Genomic DNA, 10538 nt, shown 5'->3' with positions numbered 1-10538 from the left:
TGCACTACCAACACCTACCCCAACTCATTCTTCTCCAACACCCCTTACTCAGGGCTCTGCGTTGGAGACCCCCCTACCTTTTTTAGTACTTGGTTTTCACAGTCTCACTGCTTAAACATGTTTTCAAATTTTCTGGCACGTTCTTTTCTGTGGTATAACCTGGGAGGCTAGAAAAGTCCCTCTTTGTTTTAGTCAAACAGAAAACACACCAGACAAAGTGATTTAAAGGGAATTTCTTTGTCTTGGATGGCAAAGTTTTCTGTAATCTGCTTCAGTGATGAGCAGTGAGGTAAACAGCAGCTAAGTCAGTAGGAGAGCATAATTTCAATGTTTTAATGTCTGGTTAAGATTGATTTATTTTTATTTGCACATTTTAAAATAATTCCCTCAACCAAGATCCAGATACATCCTGTTTTCCAAGATTTCCACAAAGAACAACAAAACGCATCCAAGCATGCTTTTCATGTATGTACTGCTCAGTATAACAAACTTGACCTATAGCTGCAATGCAGTCATATGCAAGCATTTACTTTAGGGCTGATTCAGTATACAACAAAATGAACAAATTATCAAAGCATGTAGCCGTTTTAACTGTCTGTAGCAAGAGAGAGAACAGCAGCTTCATGTAGGAGTTTCCAGTAATGAAACTGTTCAAATATGTTGCTCTGATTAAGATCTTAATGTCACATGTCTCTGTGATATCAGTAACTACAGTATATGTGGTATTTGTTGTTCTAAGCTCTGTAATATGTTATGTCATTTGCAGGTACGATATAGCTCATGAGAAGGGGTACAGTTTCAAGTTGACCCAGTTTGATTAGACATTTCAGTACTGTTTTGAAACCTTTGGGTTACTCTGATCTCTGTCAAAGCTTGGCCATATACACTGAACAAAAATAAACGCAGCATGCAACAATTTCAAAGATTTTACTGAGTTAGTTCATATAAGGAAATCAGTCAATTGAAATAAATTCATTGGGACCTAATCTATGGCTTCACATGACTGGGAATACAGATATGCATCTGGTCACATACCTTAAAAAAAAAAAAAAAAAAAAAAAAAAAAAAAAAAAAAAGGGGCGTGGATCAGAAAACCAGTTAGTGCGACGCATCTCCTTCGCATAGAGTTGATCAGGCTGTTGCTTGTGGCCTTTGGAATGTTGTCCTACTCCTCTTCAATGGCTGTGCAAAGTTGCTGGATATTGGCGGGAACTGGAACACGCTGTCGTACACGTCGATCCAGAGCATCCCAAACATGCTCAATGGGTGACATGTCTGGTGAGTATGCAGGCCATAGAAGAACTGGGACATTTTCAGCTTTGGTATTGTGTACAGATCATTGCGACATGGGGCCGTGCATTATCATGCTGAAACATGAGGTGATGGTGGCGGATGAATGGCACCACAATGGACCTCAGGATCTCATCACGGTATCTCTGTGCATTCAAATTGGCATCGCTAAAATGCAATTGTGTTCGTTGTCCGTAACTTATGCTTGCCCATACCATAACCCCACCGCTACCATGGGGTGCTCTGTTCACAACGTTGTCATCAGCAAACCGCTTGCCCACACGACACCATACACGTTGTCTGCCATCTGCCTGGTACAGTTGAAACCAGGATTCAGCTTTGAAGAGCACACTTCTCCAGCATGCCAGCGGCCATCGAAGGTGAGCATTTGCCCACTGAAGTCTGTTACAACGCCGAATTGGTGTCAGGTCAAGACCCTGGTGAGGACGACAAGCATGCAGATGAGCTTCCCTGAGACAGTTTGACAGTTTGTGCAGAAATTCTTCGGTTGTGCAAACCCACAGTTTCAATATATGTCCGAGTGGCGTGGTCTGCGGTTGCGAGGCCGGTTGGACGTACTGACGAATTCTCTAAAACTACGATGGAGGCGGCTTATGGTAGAGAAAGGAACATTCAATTCTCTGGCAACAGCTCTGGTGGACGTTCCTGCAGTCAGCATGCCAATTGCACGCTCCATCAAAACTTGACACACCTGTTGCATTGTGTTGTGTGACAAAACTGCACATTTTAGAGTGGCTTTTTATTGTCCCCAGCACAAAGTGCACCTGTGTAATGATAATGCTGTTTAATCAGCTTCTTGATATGCCACACCTGTCAGGTGGATGGATTATCTTGACAAAGGAGAAATGCTCACTAACAGGGATGTAAATAAATTTGTGCACAAAATTTGAGAGAAATAAGCTTTTTGTGTGTGTGGAAAATGTCTGGGATCTTTGATTTCAGCTCATGAAACATGGGCCCAACACTATACATGTTGCATTTATATTTTTGTTCAGTGTAAAACAATCGTGTCCCAGGTATCGGGAGCAATTGCTTTTTCTCCAGTGTGCACTATCATAGATAAAAATATTAGTTCTTGCCTTTGCACTGGCAAATACAAGGACAGATATGCTAAATACCACTTATGCTAGATTGAGCATAAGCCAATGTTTTAGACTTTTTTTTTTATTCATTTGTATTTTGTTTTCACACTTATTAAAACTTTTAACCTTTCTATATGGTCTATTTTTTTTGTAGGCATTTTATAACTCCTAATACATTGATTTAATAGATACATTAAGAAAATGAATTACCAGTTAGATGGGAGAAATGAATTTGCACATTATTACAAATGTGATGCAAAGAAAAGTTAAGAAATAAATAATTCATTGTAAGACATATCTAATCTAGCAATAAAGCGGCACTATTTGGCTGGTTACTTACTGGAGTGTGGCCTCATTGGAGAAATGACATACATTTCACAAACTTTTTGAAAAAAGTTCTTCATAAAGAAAAAGGGATGTCTGTACAATACAGAAATGGATCAATTAAGAAACCAGCGTTTTAAACTTCAAAAACATCCCTGACTGCAAAAAGAATATTATACAAAGTGTAAATAAACAACAAAAGACAGCATTAATTAATAACTCTGGCATTCCACAATCCTCCTCCCCAGTAAAGTTGGCTTCACTTCATGTATTGCTCATACATTTTTGTGACAGAACCCCTTAAATGGAGTTTCATGGTCCTTTTGACAAACAAACTGTTGTAGCATATCAGACAGCTATGCCAGTATTTTTCTATGAAACCCAGTGTGTATGCTCTTAGAAATCATTTAATTTATTTGTAAAGTAATAACTTAAGCAATCTAATCGTGTGTTTTTGTTCGCTGCAGATTCAGGCTGTGTTTACAAGAGAAGAGTACAAGTGTGCTAATCATTTCAGGTAATGTTCAAAGCAAGTTAACTTTCATGTGGGGCCAGCAGTCAAAATTATTTTACAGGAAATGATACTTAATCTGAGATCAAATTATTAAATAAGGTCTGCTGTAGGAAATAACAACTTTGAAAGTTGGTGTGTGTGGTGGTAGGAGGTTTGGGGGGGGCTGGGTAATTCAACGTTGTGCTTCAGAGCTCTTTGAACATCTTCCAAGTTAAAGGTCCTGCACACTTTGTATTTGAATTTCACTCTAGTGTTCAGTATTCCTTAAGAGGTTTATTTTTTTTTTTTTTTTTTTTTTTTTTTTTTGGATTTAACAAAATCAGTTAGCACAATAAGTTTCAGCCCCCAAATGTTTTTTATTTATTTATTTATTATGTTTAATGTTGATGAATCCTTTTACATTCTAAGTACATCTGTTTACAGTTTTTCAAGCTAATTTGTATATTGTACTTACATGCATTTTGACAAGTTTCAAAGGCTGTGTTAGAAATGCTGCACCAGTGTTATATACTCCAAATATTAATTGGACTGGTATTGCGATATCAGCTGGGCTCTTCACCTTAATTGGAGGTAGTCGTGCTACAGTTAGAAACCCATAAAACTGGCACACGACCAGGAAAAACTGCTGTCTTGAAAGCAGGTCCGGTCATTTCTCTAAACTTGACAAGCAGAGGGAACAGTAACATTTTCTGTCTTTGAGGGCCCTCTAGTGCTCAGCTGAAGCAAAGATATGCTGTTTCATCTTTCCTTGGTCTATTTGCTTATATAATCCAGTTGTAACCTAAATAACAATATATTTTAGACAAATAAGTAAACGAGTAATACATATTTCAAACACTAAAATAGGAGATATTCAGGAAGTTGTTGTCCAAGTGCTATCCTTGCTTTATGTATGAAACACTTGACAAAACATTGTTTTGACCACACAACTTGCAATAGCAGCACAATGAATTAGGAACACATAGTGCACAGCTGTCCTCCAGATATGCTACCACACTGGTGTGTGAAACGGTTGACTGTACCTGTGTGCGTATTAGTTCATACCATTGTGATGCATCAATATACACAAATATTACCACTACAGAACAATACCGTTCTAGCAATGGCTCTTCTCTACCATTGTACACTAGCAGCCCTTGTGCTACCATTGCCTCTTAGTACATAATCAGTGCACTATACACTGCACTACACATCTCTGATACATTACGCTTATCCGATGACCAAACAAGAAGCTCTGTTTCTGACACTGAGGTCTGATACATCTGGGAATGAGACAATGGCATCAGTAACGATGCCTGCTCTGGGAAAGTAAAATTACACTACAGTTTATTTTAGTATGGGAAAGCTATGCATGTGCTGTGCAGTAGCCTGCAGTAACACTAAAACACACTAGATGGTGTCAGGATAATAAGGCAGGCTATGCAAAAAAAGCTGAGCCCCCTGTATTCTAATTTGTATTGCACTAGGGGGCAGTGTTTCTAAACACCACTACACTCCCAGTGTTAACACATGGCCCTTTAGGACTGCTGCTCTGACACTAGGAGGCAGTGTTTCTCTGTCATCAAACGCACATCAGTATTACAGTGGGGAGTGGGAATGTTAGTGGGAGGTGATAAAGGGGGGTGCGTTAAATTGGATCCAGTAAAAAGCTGTGGAAGTGGAGTGATGAGAAGGAACAGCCTGGCTTCATATCAACTCAGTGAATGGGTGAGAGAGGTCACAATGTTTGTCTAATGTGTAATGCCTGTTGCTCCAGTAGCATCTTGTAGCTTTAATTCAGTTTTGCTTATTAAAATATTTATCCTGCAAAGCCCACTGAAACACGAGCTATGCATTTACTATGATGTATCGTGGGGGTAGGCAGGCTACAAGTTTAAAACTGAAGCTGATAAGCTAGACTAACTAAATACATAAGAAAGGACAGCGATACTAGGAGTATGGAATTGGAATACAGTAAAATGTCACTTTAAGGCACCACATTATAAACCCCAACTCACAATTAAGCCTACTTTTTTATAGTCCTAATTTTCTCCTATTACTAATCAAGTAACAGTAAAAAGCAAGGAAAGCATTTTATTATCGATCTCTAAAACTTGATTTATAATCTGAATAACATTTTATTTCTTTAGAATCTGTTGCATGCGAGTGCTGAACTAGCCTGGGTGGCCTGAAGATCATAGAGCTTGACTCTAAAATACCAGTCTTTCTCTGAAGAACCCTGAGCTGGAGTTTCAGGGCTCCAGTTGTTTTTTTAAGCCGCAGGATGTTGTAGCAAGGTTAACTGGTTCAGATCCCTTCATATCTGATATCCTGCTCTCCTCCCTCATGATTGACTGTGATACAGTATTTCATCAGGAACAGATGGTGAAGATTGTTTTCTTTAAAACTTGTACTGTAACTGGAGAGGGTTATTCCAAAACAACTAACTGTATGGTCTCTTTGAGGGTATCTGTAGTGGAGAAGTTACAAATAAAAACATCACATTGGTTTAATTGAATGTTGTATAGCTAAACTTTTGCCATTGAATGAAGTTTCTTTTAGTATTACTAAATGCAGCACTAGTGACTGTTAAATATTTATGTATGTATAGTTACTGAATACTATAGAAAATCAAACTTCCACTTATTGCAGGATGAAATGTCATTTAGGATGACATGTAATACTATATGTATACTTGTATATATTTAATATGTTATGCATAACATATCTCATCGTGTCGTCTTTGCAAAAGTATTTGATTACACCCTACATTAACTTATTATAAAGCATGAAAACTCAGGATATTTAAACTTTTTTTTATGTTTTACTTTAAAATTGCGCCATACAGTATGTTCTGTGCACAGGATGACTGTAGACTGGATAACATTTTGCTAAATCTAACAGTATTTGGTTGATAGGTGAATTATAATAAATAAAATATTCAGTCCAATATTTAAGTGATTCTCAATTTGACTACAGTGTTTTTGCCTGCTACATGTTTGTTTTTTTTTTTTAAGGCACTTGTGACTGTTGTAATGTATTTCTTATTTTCACTTAAGAGCATTTGAAATAAGTGCAAACTGGTGTGTTGCAGATATTTTTCAAGAGATAATGTGTTCCATTCCTAATCTGTATAAAATGCTTTAAATGCATGAAAATGTTCAAGCCTGCTGAAGAAAACATCAACAGTTTCTTGAATACCAAACTACTCAATCCATCAAAACATTTACATTGAACACATGGTTACAACTATAAATAATGACAGGGTGTAAACAAAAATGTGTTATTTTAAAAAAAAAAAAAAAAAAAAAAAAAAAATTTGACACTTGAGTCTCCTATTGTTGTCGTTGTTTTTTTTTTTTTTTGAGGTAAAGGGAAAATCCTTGTCTCGAACCGGAGGACGGAGTCATAGACAAACATTTGTCTCAGGTACTTGTCGAGAAGTAAGGAGACTACTAACCTACGTGTCAAGGGAACTGAGACACCAGCAAGTAAAATGCTCTTATTCTCGTCGCACACACCACTCTCACTGAGACTGACTGACTCTCTCTCTGTGCTCAGGGGATATGTATCGGTCAATCCTTTGGCTCCTGTCAGTAACACGAGTTGAGACAAACCTTTCACAATGCTAGAAGCCTCTGCACTCTGCATCTTATGGGGTGCTTTACATGAGCCAAGCCACCTGCAAACCATTTTATCCACAGTATATCTTTTCTAATTTATTTGGTCATGCTTTATTTGATGTATTGCTGTTTGCAACTAGTTTCCTGACATATCAACAAATGTTGTTCATTGTTAAGTTTTACAACATTAACGCTGGCCTATTGCCAAGCTTATTTTTAAAATTTTATATAAGATATCACTGCAAGTTTATAAGGCAGGTTTTCAAAAGTCTCATAATACCATAGTGTGTATATATATATAATCTATATCTTGCCCCAAGCCAGGCAGCCTCATCTGTTTAACATATTTCATAGAGTTACAGTCAGAGGTTTGATATACAATTTGCAAGTGGTTCAGAAACAGAGTGGTGTAAGTTTTTCATTTTGAATACTGCATTTATACCATGGGAATGCCCCTGCATTGCTGCTGAAGATCACGATTGCCTAATGCTGGACTGGCTCATCTGCCAAGAGTCAGTGTGTGCAGAAGAGACTGGGATGAGTTTAAACAGAGCTGGTAATGTCAGAGAGAACTCAGCCCTTCTCAAGAATGGTGAACTCCAGCGTGTTGCAAGGCATTGAGTGGGACGATAAGCACTAGCTGTCAACCTGTATGTAATTAAACTAAATAGGTTTTTCTGAGAAGACAGGGGGAGGATGGGACTTGCTGTAACAAGCAGCTTCGTGTCAAAAGTCAACCATGAAGGCAATCATTTGGTTGTCTGTTTATGACATCTGTATCATGAGTCATATTTCATGAACATTAAACTTTTTAAATGTCAATTTACAGTTCTCTCTCTCTCGCCTGTTCTACTATCACCAGCCTGTTGCTGGATTAGTTCTGCTTGTAGAACAATACAAACATTCAGGTTGTTTTACAGTACCTCTGTGGTTTCAGAGCTCTGCACCTCTTTCTGTGGCACATCTTGAGTTTCGTCATAAGCATCCTGAAAACGTTTCACACGAGTTCAAGAGTTTCCAGATGCTCTAAAGGGAGACGGACACACACACCAGGGCCTGGCCTGGTCTGGAACCAGCTATCCGAGACACCCAGGGTCTCCTGTTGTAGGAGACTATTGTCAGGTAGAATGGGCTTCCTGCACAGGGAGCTGTGGTCGAGGTCACATGCAACTTAAACACATGGTGCACCACACGTGTGTGGAATAAATGGAGTAACAAAATCCAATTAGTCTTGGAGCCACAGGCACTTAGGGCATAGCAGTTCTGGTATCTATTATATATTTGTGTTTGGGAAATATGGCTACCACTATATATTATGTAGTAGTTATGTATTAATTAAATTTTTTGATGCAAAAATATTAGTATGGAGGAAGGAGCTCTTGGGCTTCTAAATGCCCTCAAATATGGATTTCAAATCTGCTTCTAAACAACATCGACATCTGAGCAAGTCTATATATGCTGTCAATGCAGGTAAAGGGGGTGACACTGATCACTCTTGTTTGGCATGCGTGTAACTAACAGTCTTTCAGTTTAGTATTTGCCTATATAGCAAAATAGGTAATGTATTGTATAAAAGTAATTACGTGACTAAGGGTAATAAAGTAATGTAAACCAAGTAAAGGTTTAGTGCTAATGGGAGAGAAAACATGATCACTTTGTGTATACAGCGTGCAACAATCTTGTTTTTTTGACCACATCCTTCCTCTGGTGTGTGAGGGAACAAGATGGAAGTGATTAGCCATGGCGAGGACAGCCAGCCCTTGCTGAAGCTTCTCCCGCACATCTGCTTCTCTTTACAGTGCAGCAGATTCTGAAGCTCTGGAGCAGGCCTGCCCTGGCTGCCTTACGCTAATGATCGTATCACACATCTGAGAGAGAGAGTGAGCGAGCGAGCAAATTCTTACACAGAGAGCTGGGGTGGTGGGGGTTGAGACACTTTATTTATTTATTTATTTATTTATGCATGTATTTATCCAGAACAGCCTAATGGGAGTCCAGTGCGTTACCTAGACCAACCAAGACCATGTTACAGTACCAAGATCCACTAGGAAAAATCAAGTAGACAAACACTTCATTTCTTATAGTTTTGATGTGTTTGAAGCTATTGTATGGATGAATTACCAATTGCCCGTACAATTGTAGTTGCACATTATAGTATGCTTAGCTATTGGAGTGGAATTGCTGCATTGCTATTGAACATAATTTAAAAAGAGCTTACATTTCTTTAGGTGGGTTAGCACTGAAGCACTGAAAGATCAAGAGACATGCTTCTCCCCCACCCTGGATCAACCTTAATTCATGGACTGGCCTCAATTTTGAACCCAAGACCTATTAACCCCTAGACCAGCTCTAAAAATACTTCTTTCATTTTTATAATCGCCGATCATTTACTCCAGGACAGGGTTTGCTCAAGTTTTAAACACAAACGTGGTACTAGAGCAAATTAATCCAATCCATCACAAGTAACAAAGATAGAGCACTGAACCAAATGAATGGGTATATTCATTTACAACAAACACTGCTTTTGAAGGGTACGACTTGTGTTGAGAAAAATATTCTTAGTACTGGCCATAATGGAGATCTCCATATACACATTATTAATGGAGTGCTGGTCTAATTAATCTTTTTATTTTTTCTTTTACTTTTTAAATGTGATTATTGGCTTTCTATTGATAGTTCGTGTTCTGTATTAGTTGTCATTGACACTTGTTTAAACTGTCAGTGCATTCTCAAAATGAAACTCCAAATTGCGTTCTCGCTTTGTGAAAATCGGACGCTGTACAAATAGAAGGCCATTGTGTCGGATATTTGAACGTCTGCATAAAACATGTTCAAGTGCTCATATAAAGTTATTTACAACACGGGCTCAATGAATCCATTTAGGTGATAAATCTTGAATATGTGAGTGCAGAGGAAATGATGAATTAAAACTAATACACTTATTTATTATAACTACATTAATGCACTATAGTATGCACATTATATATAGTTTTTAGTGCACTTTAACTAGATTAAATATTAATTACAAGTAATTTAGATAAATGTCCATTCTAGTAGACATGGGGTCACAGGTGAACCCAATTTTACAAATATGTATTGTTAATTTAGCCTTACATGTTCTGTTAAGTGAATTCCAACTTCCACTACAGTACACATGTAATAACACACACACATTATATATATACATATATTGTTCATTGCATTACAAACAATGCTTAATTTGTATTGGAGGCTGATCTTAATTGTGCAAGGGTCGGCAACATCTGTTCAACGACTGGGCCTGGGGAGTTCATTCACTGTTGGTGGTGTTAATTAGGCCTTCCAGAATCTGTTGCTAAGATACAAAGCCAATCAGTGTTAGTTGCTGAAGTAGGGATACTGTGAAGGGGTTCTGAGAATTATTATAAATGAGAGAGAAAGAAGTCATGTTTTTCCCTTGATCTGAATACAATCCCTGATTTATAAATCATGACCGCATCGGAAGTAAGAAATTTGATTATTTAGACAAATGTTTCAACAACAACCTTCAATAAGCAGAAAAAAGATCAGACTGAGAGAACGATAGGTTGACATTTCATCTGAAAGAATGACTCTCCCCATGCACACAATCATATTTACTCCTAGAGCCAAATTTCTACTCCACATATATACCAAATATATAAATTTGGCAGTCTGGTTGACTTCTATAGTTATTTCTACAAAGCC

This window comes from Polyodon spathula, chromosome 20, assembly GCF_017654505.1.
Source record: "Polyodon spathula isolate WHYD16114869_AA chromosome 20, ASM1765450v1, whole genome shotgun sequence".
Classification (NCBI taxonomy): domain Eukaryota; kingdom Metazoa; phylum Chordata; class Actinopteri; order Acipenseriformes; family Polyodontidae; genus Polyodon; species Polyodon spathula.
The sequence above is the reverse complement of the archived record's forward strand: the minus strand, read 5'-3'. Positions refer to the sequence as shown.